Source organism: Leopardus geoffroyi, chromosome B2 (assembly GCF_018350155.1).
Source record: "Leopardus geoffroyi isolate Oge1 chromosome B2, O.geoffroyi_Oge1_pat1.0, whole genome shotgun sequence".
Lineage (NCBI taxonomy): Eukaryota > Metazoa > Chordata > Mammalia > Carnivora > Felidae > Leopardus > Leopardus geoffroyi.
In genome coordinates, this window is record NC_059332.1 from 2,920,057 (window position 1) to 2,940,884 (window position 20,828).

At 49.5% G+C, this 20,828-nt stretch overlaps 3 non-coding genes across 3 annotated transcripts; all 3 read right to left on the reverse strand.

Moving 5' to 3' along the window:
• Window positions 1-706: 706 nt before the first annotated feature.
• On the reverse strand, window positions 707-780 carry TRNAI-AAU. Its single transcript has one exon. It is a non-coding gene; the product is annotated as a tRNA-Ile (tRNA).
• Window positions 781-3,157: 2,377 nt separating this feature from the next.
• Window positions 3,158-3,230, reverse strand: TRNAF-GAA. Its single transcript has one exon. It is a non-coding gene; the product is annotated as a tRNA-Phe (tRNA).
• Window positions 3,231-13,918: 10,688 nt separating this feature from the next.
• TRNAI-UAU lies at window positions 13,919-14,012 on the reverse strand. The gene is made up of 2 exons: window positions 13,975-14,012; window positions 13,919-13,954 (listed from the first exon to the last, which is right to left on the reverse strand). It is a non-coding gene; the product is annotated as a tRNA-Ile (tRNA).
• Window positions 14,013-20,828: the final 6,816 nt, after the last annotated feature.

A 20,828-nucleotide genomic window follows, 5' to 3' on the forward strand; every position in this document is an offset into this window, starting at 1 on the left:
CAGACCTGCCTCCTCCCTGTGCGTCGGGGCCCAGCATAGAGGCTGGGGGGGGGGGGTGGTATCACTGCCAAGTGGGGGAAATTCTTCAAACCAGCCCAGAAGATCATCCTCGTACGTGGACCGATTTCCCAATGTGTAGCTTGTCTCCTCGCTCGGCCTGGCAGGTGAATTGCGGTCAGCGCGTGCGCCTTGGCGGGCGGGGACGGAACCGAAGAAAGCGGGTGCGGGCAGGTGCAGGGGCGCGGACCGAGCCGGAGAAAGCGGGTGCAGCCTCGCCGGGGGCGCGCAGGTGCAGGGGCGGAGACCCGACCGGAGCAAAGCCCGTGTGTCGCTGCCGCAGCCAACCGAGTCACCGCCAACCTCCTCCTGCCTCCTTTTCTCTCGAGCAGCTTCTCTTACGCGCCCGGATAATACCGTCTCCTGGAGTCTCACCGAAAACCGAGCAGGCACGTTTCTACAACGGTCCTTGACGCCCCCCTTTCCTAAAGCACAGCCGCCTCGTTCCCACACCACTCCCTCGGGTTGCTTCAGGAAACTCTTGCAGCGGGTGTAGTTACTTTTAATTAAGAACAAGCGAAGCGAAAATGCACAGCCTTGTTGGGAAGAGGAAGGTCCGAACTTCTGATTCTGATTAGCAGCGATTTGGGGTCCGACCAGTGAGTTGGCCAAGTCCACGCGGCGAGAAGGCCCAAAAGGTCACGCTGCCTGGCCCGTACGGGGATCGAACCCGCGACCTTGGCGTTATTAGCACCACGCTCTAACCAACTGAGCTAACCGGCCACCCGACGGGGGTTGCTTTCTAAAAGAATAAGTTCATCCACAGTTTTGTTTGCCCAACACTAAGGGGAATGTCTTCTTTTTCTTCTCTCGCTTCTAAGGACCATTTTGAACCGTGTCCATAGCCTGTAATGAGAAGTCTACACCCTCAGCTCTTCGGATTTGGACTGGGAAATCCACGGAGAGACTTGTGCAGACGCTGGGTCCAGCCTATTTGTGGAGAGAGCACCGGGACGGGATTTTCGGTTGTGGTGAAGGGAGTGTCCCCTTTTCAGAGGCGAGTCGGTAGCTCCGGATCACACGTCGCAAACTTCTCTCCCAGGACTTGTACCTTAGTGACGCGTCCCGTTCGGGTCGGTTCCAGGCAAGGAAACGCAGACGAGCGCGACGCAGGAAAGGCGCTGTGCCCCGGGGTCCCTGAAGCCCCGCAGACACCTGCCCCGACGTCATGAGTCGGGACGGCGGCCCCCAGCAGCACGGGTCACACCGTGATTGTCCTGTTTGGGGGCGGGAGAGCAGGGCCGCGGAGGTTTGCGGAGGGCGAGGGGCAGGCGGCGCCCGGCTGTTAATTCTCCGCCGACGGCACCTGCTGGGTGTCCCTCGGATCGCGGCGTGCGAGCGGGGGGACCCCCGGAGTCAGCCAGCTGCGCGCTGGGCGTCCCCCGAAGACAGGCTGAAGGTGTTCCCGGCTTGAGTTACTCCCCACGTATTTGTCGAACTTTCGTGCCGAGAATACTTTTCCGAGAATACTTGTATTTAGAGCTAAGAGAATCAACAGGTGATGACGACTGTTGGGTTCAAAGCCGACGCTGGCGCAGGACAGAAGCACGCGCCTCCAGGGTCCGCTCTGGAAGTGTCCAGGGCCGACGGATAGAGACTGGGGGCCCAGGGCCTCCGCGTCCCCGAGGTGGCCTCCGCGGTCTGCGTCCTCCTCGTCGTCGCAGGGAGCCGCGCGCCCCACCGCGACCTGACCCCGGGGTCCACACGGCAGCCGCGCCCCCCAACCGCGTCCCGGGCTCCGGGCTCGGCAGGCAAAGCCGCCGCGACGCACGTCGCTGGTTTCCGGGCCTCGAAACGCCGAAGGGATGACCCTGGACTCCTTCCTCCGGGAAGAACGGAGTTTCCAGGGCGGCCCGGCCCCCCCGACTTTTCCGACCCCGCCCTTGGGTCTCCGGGACCACCGCGGGCCCCGCACTCGCTGCCCTGCAGACCCAGGCCCTCCCAGCTGGGGAAACCTAGGGTGTGGGTCAGCTGTCCTCACCCCACCTCAGTCACCTGCCCACGTGGACCGAAGGTCCCACGTCCACAACTGTATTTTTCCGTGCCTGCTTGTAAGTGAAATATTGCGTGTGAACGGAGCGATTCCGGATCAGAAGAGGGGCTCGTGAAAAGACCCGTCCTTTAACATGATGGGCTAGAACGAATGCATCGATCCTAGACTCTACCCTCAGATCGTCCTCGGAGACCACCAGAGCGCTCGTCTGCTTCCTTTCCCCCCCCCCAAAATATCCTACCCCTAGTCAAGCGTTCCTTTAACGTCCCCACCTACACCCTCGGCCATATGCTGTAGCGTGAGCAGCAAATGTCTTGTAAGAGAATTTCACACGATGCGCGTTATGTTCCAGATTAGATTCCGCTAAGAAGCCAGCCCTGTCTTGGGAAAAATGATAGATCAATGTTCACAATTCCTGTGATATTTTATAGCATATATATAGTCACGTATAATCTTAATAAATTCGGTTCATGTCGGCGGGGGGCGGGGGGGAGAGGGGAAAGTGGGTGATGGGCATGGAGGAGGGCACTTGTTGGGATGAGCACTGGGCGTTGTACGGAAGCCAATTGGACAATAAATTATATTTAAAAAAATAAACCAGAGGTTCTTTAAAAATAAATAAAATTCAATTTATGTTTAAACTATCATTCTCGCCTTTCTGCGCAGTAAAATGACGCACTAGGACTGTCCCTAGAGCTGAAAACCAAAATGCTGTATAAAGTAAGCAAAACTTCTTGCGGGATTCAAAGTGCTGACCATGTAAGGACCCTAAGTGAAAGCAGAAACAGAGGTAATTAAGTGAAGAACTCAAAGTGCTCATGCCCTGATTCTTACAGATGCATTTAATAACACCCCAGTGCTCGGAAAAAGGCGCTGAGCTCTCTTTACCTGAAGGAACTGGAGGAACTTAGCGTATAGATGTAGAATTGCGTTTTGCCAGAGTTTACAAAAGCCCTTTCCAGTAAAGTAAGGGTAAACGTATGCGGTTCCTTTCCACATAAGTGGTGCTGTGGACTGAACTTATTTGAGGGTGACTGACGTTTGCTATGGGTTCACGGTTTCCGAGGCCCATCAGTGATAGGAAAGTCAACGTTTGCAAAAGAGGCCTGCCGAGACCCGGGGTCGAACCAGGGACCTTTAGATCTTCAGTCTAACGCTCTCCCAACTGAGCTATCTCGGCGAGCCCTGAGAGCGGTTCTTGTCAATTACTCCTTAAATAAGCTTTTCTGAACAGCCTATTTGCTTTTCAGGATGATACGTTTCGGGAAAGTAAGTAAATTTTTGTGTTGTTTTCTGAAAATGTAACTCAAAAATAATCTTCTGGAAATGTTACATTTTGCCCATTTCAAAACGAATCCTATGGACATAGAAATCAGACCCCGGGGGGGGGGGGGTGGGTCACTATCTTGTACACCTGAAACTAATACAATACTGTATGTTAACTATACAAAAAAAAAGTTAAACAAATTTACACAATGTGTGAACATATTCAAGGTTTCCTGAGTATTGTAGGAAGAACAAAAAAAAAAAAAAAAGGTGATAAAGAAAATTTTGTACAGGGTTTCTAATGTATGAATTAGATAGCCGTGGGAGTGTAGGGATTCAAAGCTTCCTGCTGGAAGAATTCAAGAAAACACCATTTGGGGTAATTTCTAGTTTGGACCCCCCACATTTTTTTATTCTTTCAGTTGTTTTTATTCCTTTCCCCTTTCATTTTATGAAAGTCGAAATTACATAGCGTAAAGTATGCAAATCTTAAGTGCATAGCTTGATGATTTTTACACACCCTGTGTAAGCACCCGAGCACTGTCAGACTCCCTCTCATTTGCTGTCCTCCCAAAGTCAGCCCCTGGCCCGGGCTCTCACTGTAGGTGCTGTCCTTTACTGTGTCTTCATACACATTAAAACAAGTTGAATCTGCATTCTTATGTCCGGTTTCTTGCACTCAATATTGTCTTTGAGATCCATCTGTGTTTTTATCTGTGATGACAGTTTGTTCCTTTACATCAACTTCCATTTGGTTACACCACAATTCACTGGTTCATTCTAATGCTGATGATGGCATTTGGTTTCCAGTTCTAGGCTACAAAAGCCACTGAACCGTCTTGTGCATGGTTTCAGGTGAACATAAGCACTCATTCATCATATAAATAGATACATACACAGATAGATACATAGAAAGATACAAAGGTATATGGATAGATACATAGATAAATACCTAGATACATAAATACACAGATAGAATATGAAATTGCTGGGTCACAGGATATATGTATGTTTAACTTTATTAGATGTTGCTAAACAGTTTTCCAAAATGCACACAGTAAGTGTATACACTCTTCACAGCGATGTGTGAGGCTTCTGGTTACTTCATAGACTAGCCAGTACTAGATATTGTCAGCCATTCTAATTTTGGCTATTCAGGCCAGGATGTAGTGCAGTTTCTTTGTGATTTTCACTTGTATTTTTTTTTGATGACTAATGATATTAATTATTAACAGAGGGGAGAATAAGATATTTTTGGTGTTTCTCTGTATTGTTTAAAATAGTTACACTATGGGGGTATCTGTTATTTGGATAACTGAAAAAAAAAATAATTTAGCATACCCTGTATCAAAAGTTATACGAGCAACTTGCAGTCAGCAAACCCCACCTCCTATATAATGCAAAACATCATCATAGTATTTAGGCGCGGACAAGCCCAAACACAAATCTTTCCTCTTTTGCCCAAACCTGCTGGTGAGACCAAACACAGACCCTTCCCCTGTCACACCTCACCAAGTTCTTGTCCTTTGTGACGTGAGTGATTGACTAAGATGAGAACTGTTTGTCCCTCTGTCGCCCCACCCCCACCCCCCCGTTCAATGATTCGAGAAAGACTCACGGGACTCAGCATATAGGTGTCCTCATAGCTATGATTTATCACAGCAAAAGTCAGCAAAGGAAAAAGCCACCAGGCGCAAAGTCTGGGGGATACCAGGGGCGAGTCACAGAGGACAGGCTTAATTCCCACAGCCGAAAATTGTGACAAGACGTGGAAAATGTCCACCAGGGAAGTTCGTTAGAGACCCGGTGCCCAAATACTTGGGGGTGGGGGGAGGCTGCCTAGCGTATATCGACACTGCAGACCCAGGAAGAAGGCAGGTGTTCGGCAGAACTGTATGCTTTGCATGAACAGCTCAGGCACAGTGAGGCGCTCCCGCCATTTGGGCAATGGTCGGAATCTCTTAAAATCTAAGTTCCCAGGCCCATCCTGCAAGCAGGCCCTTCTAAGGACAGCAGCCCCAGGCCTGCTGTGTGAACTCTGTACAATCCCCTTGAAAGTAGCCAGACACACAACTGAACGCTTCCCACTCATCTGATTGAAACTTCCCCAATTGCTAAACGATTCCACACAACCTCACGTGGACGCTGTGTATATTCCCTATAAAAGTCTAAGGCAAACCACCCTGCGGAGAACACCACGATCCCGCATTCTGGGGCACTCTCCCGATCACGAGGGCCTAAAGAAAGTCGGCGTCCTCATCCATCTGGCTTTTGTCTTTGGCCGTTTGGTGTCCTGGGTCACACGGGAGTAGAAGCCCACCTGGGACACCCGTCTCATCCACCCAGACGCTGAGGGCTCCCAGCCTGCTGGCGTCCTTTCCTGACGGTGGCTCTGGGTTCGATCCCAGGGAGACCACCTGCTGATACAGGTGCTCCAGACATTCGTCTGGGGCAGCTCAGTAAGGATCTAATTTTGCTTCTTTGTTTGACAGTTATTTTGCTCTGGCTTTTCACCTTGATATTATGGGTAACTCTAAATGCACCCCAAGCTCCCTTCAAAAGCTCCCGCCATTACGTGCTTTGGCACAACGGTGACGATTCAGTTCATTTCCTCCCCCAAATGGCAGAATTTAACTCCTACAACTATCTGTTTTTAGTATGCCCTTGATTATGTAAGCTAACAAAGTCTTTCCACCTTTGACACAGCTCCGGTTATTTATAATGACATTACCTTCTATGTTGACTTTTTAAAATAGGCTATTCTTCAGAGCATTTCTAGGTTTACAAAAAAAAAATTGTGCAGAAAGTTCAGGGAGTTCCCAGATTCCCTATTCCCCCAAATTCAGAGTTTCTTCTCTTAGTAGCATCTTGCGTTAGTATGATACGTTTGTTACAACGGATAAACCAAGAGTGATACATTGTTGCCAGCCGAGGTCCATAGTTTCCTAGGATTTACTCTTTGTGTTGTACAGGCCCATACGTTTTGAAACATGCAGTGTTTGAATGAGGCAGCCACTGCCATGTAGGCATTAGGCTGCTCTTGACCTTCTGATGACATGTCACAAGGAGGGTCGTCTGCCTCCAGACCTCAGCTGACCGCGGGCAGCGGAAACTGTCAAAAGTGGAACCACGTGTACGGAGGGATTACCGCACAGACAGTCCCCATTTATGATGGTTCCGTTTACGTGGGTGCAAGAGCCATACACATTCAGGAGGAAGCAGACTTTGGATTTCGATCTTTTTCCAGGCTGTGACGTGGGTGGGGTCCTCTCTCGTGATGCCGGGAAGCATCACGACCATTCTGACCCCGTTCTGCTGGTCACTTTCAGCACAGCATTGAGTGAATTACATGAGACATTCAACACTTTAGCATAAAATAAGCTGGGTGTTAGACGATTTTGCCCAACTGTAGGCTGATGGGAGCATTCTGAACACATTTGAGGCGAGCGAAACTGATGTCCCGTAGGAAGTGCGTTAAATGCATTTGTAACTTATATTTTCCATTTATGATGGGTTTAGCAGGACATAACCCCACTGCAAGTCAAGGACATCCGGATTTGTAAACATTTTCCACTCATTTCCCTTGTTCTTTGTTTTGTTAGTTGTCTCCCGCTCCGTTTCCACCTTCTGGGGCTTACTTGAGCATCGGCTGTGACTCCACCTTCTGTGATTTGTCACGGACTGTGACAGTGACCGTGATTCCCTCTGCCGCTCTCCTTCCTCTCCAGGTTTTGGGTTACCAGGTCGCCCTGTGACCTCAATATCCTGATACATCTAGGGAGAATTATTGATTTTCAGCTTTTCTCTTGTGGTGAGGATGAGAGTGATGGCTCCCAAACTTTTTACACGTTGGAGCAGAAACTGAAAGTCCCCTGTGTTTACCTTTAAGATCTTATTGTCACTTGGTTAAATAGGTAGCCAAGCGTTAACTTGCGAACCTATTTAATTAGGTGCTACTACCTGGAAACTTTTGACATTTTTTTCTCCTCGCTTCAACTCCTGACGCAGTCTGCACCTAACACTGGCTGCGATTTCCCAGAGGGCTCCTAGAGAATCAGCCACGATTTGCTCCTTAATACTGTAAAAAGAGGGTGTTAGAAATCATTAAGCTTATTCCCTATGTTACTATTGATCCGTTTCATGGGAAGCACTGTCAGATCGGGGGAGATTTCTACCTGACTCCTCTACCTGGAGTTGGTCAAACAGCAAAGTGTGAGGGCACAGTCCCTAGGCTTCTCTCACTTCTGACACGTATTTGCAAGTTTTCGTTCTGCAAAACACCATTGGGCTCGATAATTTGCTAAAAGGGGTCCCGGAGCTCATCAGAGCTATTACACTCATTGGTTACAGTGTATTAAAGGGAAAGGACACAAATTAAAATCAGCCAAAAGGAGACACACGTCCAGCAGACTCTGGCAGAGTTCCAAATGAAACTGCTGTCATCCTCAGGATAAGCGATCGTTCTGCATCGACATGTGACAATGCACAGAGTATTTATTGTTAGCTCAGGGAGTTCACCTGAGTTTCTGTGCCCAGAGTTTTTACCGGGCTTTATTGTACAAGCATAAGTGATCGATTATGCATGTGCTTGAACTCACCCTCCAGGCTGCCTGAGAGCATGACCTAAAGCCCCCACCCTAGATCACACGGTTGGTCTTTCTGACATCGCTGTGGTATGTGGCCAGACCCATCCTAAAATATATAGACAGTAAAACCTGGGATGGCAAGTATCTTGTTCTGCAAACGTTTCACAAGACAAGCAAACGTTTCTGATAAATTTTCACTCGATACACGAGCGATGTCTTGCAAAACGAGTCGTACGTGACGCCGAACGTCAGGTGATCACAACTGAGCCAATGGTTTTGAAATTGGCTTGAATATACAAATACACATTGGATATATTTGCAGTGAAGTGCTTTAGATCACAAGCATGTTTCTGAAACGAATTAGGCTCACAGACCAAGGTTTCACTTCTACTATTGGGCATGACATAGATTAGCTTCCAATATCTGAAGCAAAGGACAGACCTCTCTGGCCATTTTCACTACCTGGGAAGGGGTAGGGTCCTCTCCACATGTTCACCTCAAATGGTATCTGGCAAAGAAGAGAATGTAAGTCACTCTAGTTTTTGAAGAAACTAACAACATTGGTAAAACAAAGAAAATTGTCAACTTTTCATGTTTATGCACCCTGCTTCTGGGCTTCCGGGAAAGCCATGCTTTAACGTTTACCAAGGTCAAAATGACTCAGCAAAACCTCAAAGCAGGGGCTCTATTTCTGCCTTGAACACACGCTGTACATCTGCTTTATTAAAAAAAAAAAATAACCAAAAAGGAGCATTCCTAACATAAAGATAACCTCCCTGGTTCCTGTAAGATTAAAGTCACGCAGCGTTGCCCATACTAAAAATGTAAGATAAAGTCTAACTTTCTAGAGTGTTCTTCATCATGATGATTTGTAACATTAAAAATTTTTTTAATGTTTATTTATTTTTGAGAGAGAGAGAGACAGAGCATGAGTAGGGGAGGGGCAGAGAGAGAGGGAGACACAGAATCGGAAGCAGGCTCCAGGCTCTGAGCTGTCAGCACAGAACCTGACGCAGGGCTTGAATCCATGAACCAATGAGATCCTGACCTGAGCCAAAGTCTGGTGCTTAACTGAATGAGCCACCCAGGCGCCCCCGTAACTTTTTAAAATGTAAAAAACATATATAACTGCACCAAATGTTCCTTCCTAAGAGCTCTCTCTTCTTTGCGAGGTTTGTGTATCCCAGGCACCTGAACTAACCTGCGCTCAAATGAAACTCTTTTCCTTTCTCTTTAAAGATTTTTTTTTTTAATTTTTTTTTTCAGCGTTTATTTATTTTTGGGACAGAGAGAGACAGAGCATGAACGGGGGAGGGGCAGAGAGAGAGGGAGACACAGAATCGGAAACAGGCTCCAGGCTCTGAGCCCTCAGCCCAGAGCCCGACGCGGGGCTCGAACTCACGGACCGCGAGATCGTGACCTGGCTGAAGTCGGACGCTTAACCGACTGCGCCACCCAGGCGCCCCTCTTTAAAAGTTTTTAAAAAGCTTATTCAATTTGCGTCCACAACGTAAAGCAACAGCCTGTGCTTGGGGACCTGGGGGCTGCGAGATAGGACCAGGGAGGACCTTGATACTCACAAATATTCAGAGCCAAGGAAATGTGTTATCTAGGCAAAATAAATAAATGAATAAAAATTCACAAAATTGTTACATGAACCATAACTTGGATGTGACAGAAGACGCAAGGGTGGGCCATATTTAAGTTATGGATAAAATCACTTACAGGGCTTTTTTTTTTTGGACAGAGAGAGACAGAGCATGAACGGGGGAGGGGCAGAGAGAGAGGGAGACACAGAATCGGAAACAGGCTCCAGGCTCTGAGCCGTCAGCCCAGAGCCCGACGCGGGGCTCGAACTCACGGACCGCGAGATCGTGACCTGGCTGAAGTCGGACGCTTAACCGACTGTGCCACCCAGGCGCCCCTACAGGGCTTTTTAAGGGTACGGATCTTTTCAGTTTGCACCAGAAATAGAAATGGCAACTGGGGAGAAATAAGCAAATGGTAAAGAGACCCACAGGTCAAAATTGTGAGAAAGTTTCTTGTTCAACTATTTAAAATTCTATCACTCCATAAATAGTTACAAAATTTTACTGGACACAATGAAGAGGGAAATTTTTGAAGTAGAATATTTGGCTGTTTCCTCTTCTTCTCCTCCTCCTCCTCCTCCTCCTCCCCCGCCTTCTTTTTAATTTTAGAGAGAGTGCACACAGGCTGGGGAAAGGGGCAGAGGGAGAGAGAGAATCTTAAGCAGCCTCCACGCCCAGCGCCCAGTGTGGAACCCAACATGGGGCCCAACACGGGCTGGATCCCACGACCCCAGGATCATGACCTGAGCCCAAATGAAGAGTCGGACACTCAATCGACTGAGCCACCCAGGCGCCCCTATGTGGCCTTTTCTGATGGCACACGAGGTCTCACGGTGGCTAAAACAAACTCATTACCAGTTCTATTTCTCAGCCAAGCGTGTAAATCAATCCTCATTTGGTGGAAGTGTGTGTCAACTCTCGAAAAACCTCGAGTTATAGCGTTTAAAATATCTGATATTTTCACCTGGAACAGCCAACAGAAACCCTTTTTTTTTTTCCTTCTCATCATTCCCACCCAAATCACCTCACTTTTTCCTCCTTCCTTTTTTATCTTCCTTTTCTCTTCAAAGTTCTGCATTCTTCTCCTGTACCATTTTGAGACTCTATAGATATTTTTGAGCATTTTGAGCATTTTTGAGCAAAAAGTCAGGGTAATTGCCCTTAATAAGCAAACTCGTAGGAAAGACGGCTGTGTATGGAAACACATCGTTTTTACCATGAGATAAATGTGAATTTAACACTACAAATTATCTATTAGGAAGAGGGAAGAAACCATCAGGCCTGTTTCCGGGCCACGAAGAAGGAGCAGAAATCTGGTACGTGGACCAGATGAAGAGAATCTCGTAGGCAGAGAAAGGACTCAAACAGGCCGTGGTCACCGCTGCTTTTTTTTTTTTTTTTACCTGAGCTGGCACATCCCTGCTCTGACCTTTGACTCCACATTCTTCAGTGAAAGACACTGCAAGACAAAACAAAACTCCCTTGTTAATATTGTTCATCTCTCAGTGTCTGCGTTTTAACGTTTATCTTGCTGAAATAAATAAATTATACCAATAAAACAAAACAAAGTCTCACCATAAGGGGTTAAGGGGGCAGACAGAGGGGGCAAAGGTGCAGAGCCCTCTGAGACACCACAGGTGCAGAAAGCTTACCTAGGGGGACACTCTACTCAGAGTCAGGAGTCGAGCGGGTGCTAAAGAAATCGGAGCAGCTAAAATACAGTCCTTGTCCCCCCAGGAGCTTATGATCCAAGGAGTGAGGGAGGGAAGCAAAGAGAAGCCTGAGCTAATCCACCCGGGGCCCGGCAGAGCAGGGGAGGCTCGCAGGGCAGTGCACCGTGGTCACCGGGGAGGTACGGGAACGCGGTCACCAGCAGACACGTGGATGCAAAGGAAGAGAAAAGAGCCCAGACACAACGAGGGCACTTATCAAGGCACAGCGGTCTGTGGGAGCACCGACTAAGAACAGGGGAACAGACAGAGACGTTAGGAGGTAAGGTGGAATCAAGAAGACCGCGTTACAGACAAATACGAGGAATCAAACGTGAGTCTCGGCCACAGACATCAGCACAGCACGATGCCAAGTAGAAGAGGTCGAACCGAAACCCCACAAGTTGTACGATCTCACTTACACGAAATTCTAGAAAAGGCAACCGGATGGCAGTGGAGAGCAGGTGAGTGGTGGTGGCCGGTGGGGGGGGCGCGCGGGGGAAGTAGGCTACACCAGGGAAGGAAGAGATGCCGGGGGAAGGCGCTGCTCCCCGTCGACGGTGGTGGAGTTTACCCCTGAGATACGATCATCCTGCCGGGCAGAGTAAGGCCTCCGTGAAGATGTCCACACCACCACCCCCAGATCCTGGGAACGTGCTGCCTCATACGGCAAATGGAATTTTGCAGATGTGCCTACATTCAGGATCTTAAAATAGGGAGATTATCCTGGATTATCCAGGGGGCTCCAATACAATCATAAGGGTCCTTAAAAGATGGAAGAGGAGAAACATTAGAGTCGGGAAAGGAGAGGTGACCACAGAAGCAGCGATCAGGGTCATTCCGTGGCTGGCTCTGGAGACGGAACGGCCCAGGGCCAAGGCGCCGGCGGGCTCTAGAAGGCCGAAAGCCGAGCAGGCAAGAAGAAGGATGCTCCCCCAGAACTTCCAGGAGGTCCCAGCGTGGCCAGCAGCCTGATCTCAGGGCAGTGAGAGCCACTGTGGACTCGCGGCCTAAGGAGCTGCAACGCAATGATCCTGCGCTTTTAAGCCACTAAGGTGGTGAGAATCTCACGAAAAAGGAGATGCTAGAAAACTGCATGGCTGTCTTCTGTTTTGAACAACCCGCGGCAGTGCTCTAAAATCAAGCCTCGGAAGCCAGGGACAGCCCTGCCTCGGACAGCACGCGGGAAAGCCCTGGGGACACTGCTCTGGGCCTCTGGGATTCTGCTTCCACACCGTCTCCTCGAACATCCTTTGGCCTCGGTCCTAACTGGTACCGTATATAACATCATGTCACGTATTAGCTTTTCAGAAATTATCGAAGAGGCTCTTCTGTGGAAAAATACACGGCAGTGAGCTTCTGGGGACATCCCACAGCTAGGCCGCGTGTTTGTTCTCCCCTGGGCCTGGGCAGGACTTCCGCGGTGGAGACCTGAGGCTTGCTTCCTTGCTTCCTTCAGGCCTCTGCCTACAGGCCACTGGCTGAGCCAGCCTTCTGGTCACAACCCTACACGATACAGCACTCCCAGCACATACTCTGGTGCCTCCTGTCCCTTGTCGCCTGTCTTTGTTTTTCTCCAGGAAACACTCTGCCACTCTGTCCACTTGGATGTTTATTTTTAATTGGTCACTGCGGATTCCTCCCTCCTAGAACTCAGGATCCAGAGCACAGAAGCTTCATCTTTTTACTTCAGTGGGTACCCTCAGCACGAGGCACGGACCCAGTAAAACCGCAGGCATTCCATATTTGTTAAATGACCGCCTTTGAAGTAAAGAGCCCAGGAGAGGGAGTGGGTTTAAGGTTGATAATTTTCCCACGTGTCGATGTTACAGACCCGACGGGGTTAAGGTCAGAACAGCCGCAGAGGTCAGCAGGATGCTGGGCTCTGGGTTCAAACGAGAGGGCTGGGTGCGACAGAAAGGGTAGACCTCGGTTCTTCCGGAGAGGCTGTAATCAAGGGAACGAATGCCACACAAACAATGCGTATATCCTTAGCCGAGAGGAAAGCGGAGGACGGAACTGTGGGGAATGTCGTATTTAAGGAACAGAAGAGGAGGCGGCCCTGAGACAGAATAAATCCAGGAGAGCCTGGACAAAAAAACAGGCAAACTTGAATCATTTATTTCAGACACAGCGTCAGAATGACAGCAGCTCTGCAAACAGGCCTTGTCTGTCTATTTTCTGATGAAATTAGGAAGAAGTACGTTCCCAGCCACCTGTACCCGGTGCCTCACTGTTGGAGGCCGGCCTAGGCGACTCCAATCCCACGAAGATTTCACAGGTGGAATCCGGCCACCAGACGGCGCCCTGCGGCTTCAGAACTAAGATGCGGGAGCGCCCACCCCACCCCCCCTGCCCCCATCCGCACCCCCGGAGCTGACAGCAGACAGCACGCCCCCGGCGCTCCGCTCCCCCGCCCACTTCCCAAAGAGCCGCGGAATCCTTTAAGGAAAGGAACGGGGAAAGGATGGGGCCTCCTCCGCCGATATGCAATGGCTGTGAGGTCCCCTGACCCGGGAGAAGCGCCTCTGCCTGGACAAATTCAATTTGCCTCCTTCTGGCGTGTGGTTTCGTCCCGTTCGAAAACTACCAAATGCCCTCCGTATCCGCGGTCTCGCCACGGAAAAGAACACAGGCTCCCTCCAGCGCTTTGTCCGGAGGAGGAGGGGAAAACGCACCCGAAGAAAAGGAGTGTGAAACCGCAAAGGGAAGAAAACATGCTCCAGGTGAGGCTCGAACTCACAACCTCGGCATCACCCGCACATATACTGCTGTATAAGTACCGCGCGCTAACCGATTGCGCCACTGGAGCATGCTTTCCCCGCACCGCCAGCGCGCGCTCTACAGAGCCTGGGGCCGGCGCGCGGGCACGCGGACGCGCGGGGACCCGCCCGCACCCGCCGCCCCGCTGCGAGCCGACGCACGCCGCCGTCCCGACGCCCGCCCCTCCCCCGAGGGACGGGCGCGTGCTCCGCCCTCCCGGCTCCGCCCCCTCCACCCCCACCGCCCCCGCGGGGCGGGGCCGGTGTCCGCGGGGCGGGAGCCGTGGGGCCGCCCCGCCCGCAGCTCCGAGAGGCTCCCACCGCGCCCGGGGCGCCGACGAGCCGAGTCCCCGGCCCCGGCTCCGCGCGCCCCCTGGAGTCCGCGCCCGCCGGCTCCTCGCGAGCCCGGGTCCCAGCCCGCCGCTCCGGCAGCTGCCGCGGGAACCTCTGGAGTCGAGACCCCTGCCCGCTGGTGCTGCGCGTCACGGCGGCCAAGGCCCGGTCCACACCCCCCCACCCCATCCCTCCACCCCCCTCCCTCCACCACCCTTCCTTCACACTCCCACCCCCATCCTCACCCTGCTCCTCCCCCCACCCCTCCAACCCCCCCACCTCAACACCCCAACCCCACCGCACCTCCACACCCCCCAAACCCCTCCACCTCCCCACCTCCCTCTCCTCCACCCCACTCTACTCCACTCCCCACCCGCATTCCTCCACCCCCCACCCCCCCTCCTCCACCCCGCTCGGTCTTGCACGTTCCTGGCTGTTTGCCTGGCTGTTTGTGATGTCATGCCCACCCACAACCCTCGTCCCCTCCATGTGGCCTTTAATCATAAAAGCCCCTTGTGTGCATTGGTCGGCTGGCTTATTCCTTTGATTTGGGCCCGCGGAAATTGCAACCATTAAAGTATAAGCACACACAAGATACGAGGCCTTTTTGCTTTTATGGCATAATTCCTGTGCAGGAGAAGCGGAATCGTTTAAAGAGGAGAATAGCCTGCCCAGTATTCTTGACCACACACTGCCCCACAGTCGGGGCCGAGAGGAATAGACCTGCGACCAGGTTCCTCCTCCCAGACACACGCACGGCGGGGGAGGGGAGCGCAGACCAGCGCTGGGCCGCTGTCATTCCACGTGTGTGACACCTGAACACGAGAGGTGAGAAGCAACACTAGATCTTCGGTAGATGACCCTCAACCGGAGAAGTCCTCCCCCCCCCCACCCCCTCCACGGCCTCCAGAGACCAAGTTGGCCTGACCTCTAGAGACCATCCCATCTGAACAGCAGCCGTCGGCGGGCACTGTTCTACGCCCGCCTGTAAATCCCAGGGCAGCGTCCATGGGGCCGTGTCCCGGATCCGGATCCAGATAAGAGCCCGCATCTCGGGAATTACTGTTCTTAAGACGTGGAAACTTACAAGACTTGGGGCGCCACCAGATCTTAAGCCGATTTTCATCAGAGAAGCCAAATCTGTGACACAACACAGGCCTTAAAGCATAAAATCGTGTGCGTGGGGAAAAGCAGGAAGCTAAATGCTTAGAATCGTTAATGGTAAAAAAAAAAAATAAAATAATAACCGTCTTCTGATCTCCACCTTCTGTCGTGTGGAAGGCTGGCCCATCTGGACGACATCATGGGCTCCCTACCAGCCCCAGCAGGCGACATCAGCTTCAGTTTCACAGTGGGGGCACCAGCGAGAGGTCAGAGAGGACACGGAGGTGGGGGTATCTATCTCTCTGCACTCCTTTCTGGGCCTCACCTCCGGCTAGCTCATCCAAATGGACCTTTCCTTCATCTCCAATAATGGCTTCTTCCCTGCGGCTTCAGGCCCTAGGGATGCTAACCACCCGTCAGCAGTAGCTGTGTTTTCTGTCCTTCCCCTCAACCTGCCCACACCTTTGTCAAATAGCCTGTTTATGAACCCCTTGTAAGACTATCCATCGTGAAGGTTCCCTCCGCACCTGAGTTCCTGGGTGATAGGAGCCGTGATATAAGTGGCAGTGTTCGGAATGACTGGCCGGGGTTTGGGAGGTAGTGTGTGATATTATGTTTGGAATGGGGGGAGGGGCACCAACGTGGAAATAGGCATATTGTCGTGATTGATGGGGTTCAGAACGCGCTAGCCCAAAATATGGCAAGTTGGCAAATCAACTATTTCAAGCGGAAGGAGCTTGAGAAAATGTGAGGAGCGGGAAGGTCACTCTGACCCGCCCCCTGCCCGTCTGCCTCGAAGCAGGTCATAAAACTCCTGTGTCAGAGGTACCCCGAGGAAAACAGCATCCTTATCTCCAAAGACAAAGGGACCCTGGGAAGAATCCAAACAGTGTCTCCCAGTGTACCTTTCGGCCTGTCACGGGTCTGCATGCTTGTCCATTCTTCATCAAGCTCGGCGTAAAAATAATCAGGCTTAACCCTGTCTTCAGGTCTTATTTCCTGATGAAGGCCCCCGGGTCACGTACACCTTATGTCAAATAAACTTGTGTGCTTTCCTCCTGTGAATCTGCCTTTGTCGGTTTAATTTTGAGACCCGGCCAGGGACCCTGCGAGGGTCAAGGAAAACCTTTTTCCCTCCCTTGCATAATAGCAATACAAATAAAGGGCAACCACTGGGTCTTTAACCCACTTTTCGAGAAGACAATGGACACACGGTAGCAACTGAAATGTCCCATTAAAGTCATCTCAGCCAGTAACTCTAGGAAATACTCACATTCTGTCTCAAAAAGATGATTCTATAGAGTCCGTGATTCAAGGTCCTCATTATTCTGCGTCTGCAAGAGGCATTCATTTGAGGACTTCATTTGCCATTTGAGAAAAGTGGTGTCTTTTTATAACCCGGGGAAAATGCCATTTACCTTTGGGTGTACCTTCTCTTCACAAGTCTTTAAGACCATATTAATAATGCGGGAATGTTGAAATAGCATTTGAAACACCTCACAGCCCGGCTGCTCTGTGCTTTGGGGGCACAAAACATTCCAACCCCTCTGAATCTGTATTTTTAGAATAGTGGTTCTTCCCCCTGGAGGAACTGGAAAATTGCCTAGCACCATACCCGCCAACAGTCGTCACCCTCAGAGACTGAGTTTATTGGTTTGGGATAGATCCCCAAAATCAACATTTTTAAAAAGCTCCCAGTTGATCCTAATAATTATAAACCCTCCCTGTCTCTAAATCTAAGAAAACAAATAAAAATAAGAGAAACTGTTTGGATCCCTAGCAAGTATTCAGAGCGGAGAAAAGGCTAAAGTTATATGTCCATTTTTTAAAGGTCACCCGAAGAATGAACAGTCACGGGCACCAATCTAAAAGAAAAGAACTGAGCAGGTTCTCTGTACACACTCCCAGGTACTTCATAGAATGAATCAGTTACGTAAGAGCTGAAAGCAAACAGTAGTATCCTCCAATTTGGAAACATGTAGATTGTCGGTGGGAGGTGGGGGCTGCAACCTGGGCAGAGGTTGCACAACATCCTTCCAGACCGAAAACTCATCTCCCCCGACACCGATCAGGGGAACTTCCCTCAAGATGAGAGAACTGCCAAACCTCAGTCTGTTGGCGTCTTCCCTGTAGGATGACGTTAGGAGAGTCTTCGAGGAAGAATTATCCAAAATGACTAACCTCCAAGAATAAACCATGTCTTGGCAGGTCACAAGGAACGAAGGGAATTAATGTGGGAAAATGGGTCAATTACTGAAAAGATGCCCAAAAGGTCTGTAGCCCCCTCCAGCCCTGTGGAGAAATCGGCATTGTGTACAAGACCCAAAGAACCCTGAGATTCTGTGTGTGTGTGTGTGTGTGTGTGTGTGTGTGTGTGTGTCTTTCTCTCTCTCTCTATCTCCCCATCTCAATTCCTCTCTCTCTCCTCCCCCTCTCTCCCTCTGTCCCCCCTCTCTCTGTCTCTGTCTCTGTTTCTCTCTGTGTGTCCCCCTCTCTCTCTCCCCACCCCTCTCTCTCTTTCCCCAGGAGGGCGGTGAGGATGGGGGTAGGGAGAGAGAGGATTAGTGGAGGTCTATGGTTCTAAGGCTCACTTTCTCTGATAACCTCAAACCAACACTTTCACCCAAATCAGAAGAACTATCCCAAACTGACATGTTAGAATGCGTCTCTTATGGCCCTTTAAACAACGTTTCAAAGACTCATCGTACCAATCAGAGTTCTTACCTGTATATGGCCAACCCAACTGTGCAACAAGTGGGTAAGAAATCCACCAGAATTCCTGAGGAGGCCAGAGGACCAGGCGTAGACGCTGTGCAACCAGCAATAACGCCCCATCCACCCACCACCGCCCCCCCCAGCACAGCTGCACCGCCAGGCAGTGGTGCAAGGTTCTTCTGAAAAATGAACACATCTTCTGCCCCTCTCGGCGGAACCGATGCTCACACTACCTGCTTTTCCACGTCCACAGTGCCTGAACCGAAGCCTGACGCGGGTCGGGGGGCCAGTGGCAGCTGGGTCATACGCTTATGCTCTGGCTGCGAAGCAAAATGAGTTTAAAGGCGTCAGAACTGAATGAAAACAGAGACTGAAGAGCAAATAAAATGCGTTACAGCATTTACCAAGTAGAAACAGCGAGTTACCCTAACAAACGGAGTCTGTGACAAAACAAGATTAGTGAAAAATTCATAAAATTCAAAGGAAAATGACAAACACGGAAACGGAATCACGTAGGTTTTTACCAAAACACGACGGAGATCTAAACAATCTGGTGGCCGGTGTCTGAAGTAGAGAAACATGAAGTGAAACAAGAAATAAAACGTCAACAAAAATGTTTGCAAATATTTATAAAGAAAGTCATCTTCCAGGAAAAACAAATATTGAATCCGTCAAAACTGAGATATCTTGTCGTTGTTACCAAACTTCATAAACAGAAAGACAGCAAATGACCTACAAAGGGAGGGACATCAGGTCACGTGTCTCCGGCGATGTTAAGTGCGATTAAAACACATCACAACCTTAGGAGCACCTTGCTTGGGGCCCACGGAGCCTGGGAGTGCAAGCGAGCATCCAACAGCTTGAAAAGTTATCACCTTCACAGTAAATCTACTGAGCATCCCCTTTGGGCCAAGTAACTGGCTAAAGGGTAAAACCCGGAACAAGGTGACGGTTGGCCCATGCGGGGAGATGATCGTCCCAGAATAAAGAAACTATAGCTAGGTGGGCCATGTCGTGTTTTTCAACATGCTTTCATGGTTTGTACTGTATGGATTAAATAAAGTCAAGTGTGAGGTAAGGGAGACATTATTCTAGATGTCCTTCGTGTGTGTGTGTGTGTGTGTGTGCACGCGTGTGTGTTTCTTGCACGTGTGTTTTGAGAACGTTTAGGTACAGCTCAATGTGGGCTCAGAGCCTAAAACCTTCACATCATTAAACAAGAATAAAGAAAATAAGTAAGCGTTTGAGACAGGATAGTGGGAAAGGAACAATTAAAGATCCAAGGGAAGCATAAGAAATTAATTTAAAAAGCTAAAGGAAAAAAAAGCAGGACCCCAAAGATTATTTTTAGGAAAAAACAAAAGGGAAAAATATATAGATAACATGAAGAGAAATAAAATAGATAATAATTAGGTTATTAAAAACAGGAACATAAAACTGGGAATTACAACGAGGATGCAGAAGAAATGTACAAATATCATTTTAAAAGAGTATTTTGTACACCTCAACCAAAAAATGAGAACCTGGACAAAATTGGTGATTTTCCAGGACGACGGGCACTACTAATGTGGCTAATACCCACGGAGACAGTTAAGTGACTTGTCAGAGGAAAGCCAGGTGTGTGATGACATTGCAGGAGAGGGACACTGAGTGGGTTCTGCGACTGGCACAAGAATAAAGTTGACATAAAACATGGACGGGAGGAAAAAAGCTATCTTAATGACGTACGCACACAGAGGCATCTCACAGATGATCGAGACCTCCATGCCATCCTGGGAGACGCACAGGAATCGAGATGTGGAGCTTCTGAGTTGGAAGAGGCAACTTATGGGAAGGTAAAGGAGGAAATGCGTGGTAAATAAAGTTGCCTTTCTGTGCAGATAAGAGTGTCTCCTGGATAAATTTGTCTCTGGGAATAGCTCTCTTCTTGGTACAGATGCTTTTTCTAGTGGAAGTTTCCCTTATAAATGTAAATTCCTTTAAAAATAATGCCTTTCCCAAGGCGGCATATTTTGGAGTCGAATGCTCTGAACCTTTTTAATATTTAAATATTGAAAATAGCATAGTGTAGGAAGCAGTGACTTTGTTTTTGATTTTATAACACCAGCATTACTCTGACACCAGCAACAAATAAAAGTAACACAATTAAAGAGTTCCAATACAGGAATTCTCTTTCTGCTCATTTTTCTGAAAATCTATTCTAAAAAAATAAAGTTGGCTAATTAAAAAAACAAACGCCGATTCATTTTGCTTTGCAGAGTAGGAAAAACAATTTGCCCTCTGTCCCTCTGGGTTCTTGCCCGAGATCCCCGTCGCGAACAATTAGCAAAAGAAAAACACAGACGCTCACTAACATGGAACCTCCGGTACATAGGAAAGACGCCCAGGGGAAAATGAGTAACTCTTCAAAGTGACTTCCAACTCCAGCTGAAATACCATCCTAGTTAAAGAGGAGAAAGAGAAAGGTATGGGGGCGCCAGTTTTGAGGTTATCAGGAAAAGCAAGGTAAACACTGGTAAGGTTTGTCACGCAGCGGAAAGTCAGAGCCTTTTCCATCGATGATGTTACCAAACCCAAGTTTAGCTGAGCGTCAGCGACTGAAAGGCCCAGACTCAAGTTTTGACTGGAAAGGAATCGACCTTTATTCTGGAGCCCAGCAAACTGAGGAGAAGGCGGACTCTTGTCCAAAAGCCAACTCCCAGGTTTCTGCCCGG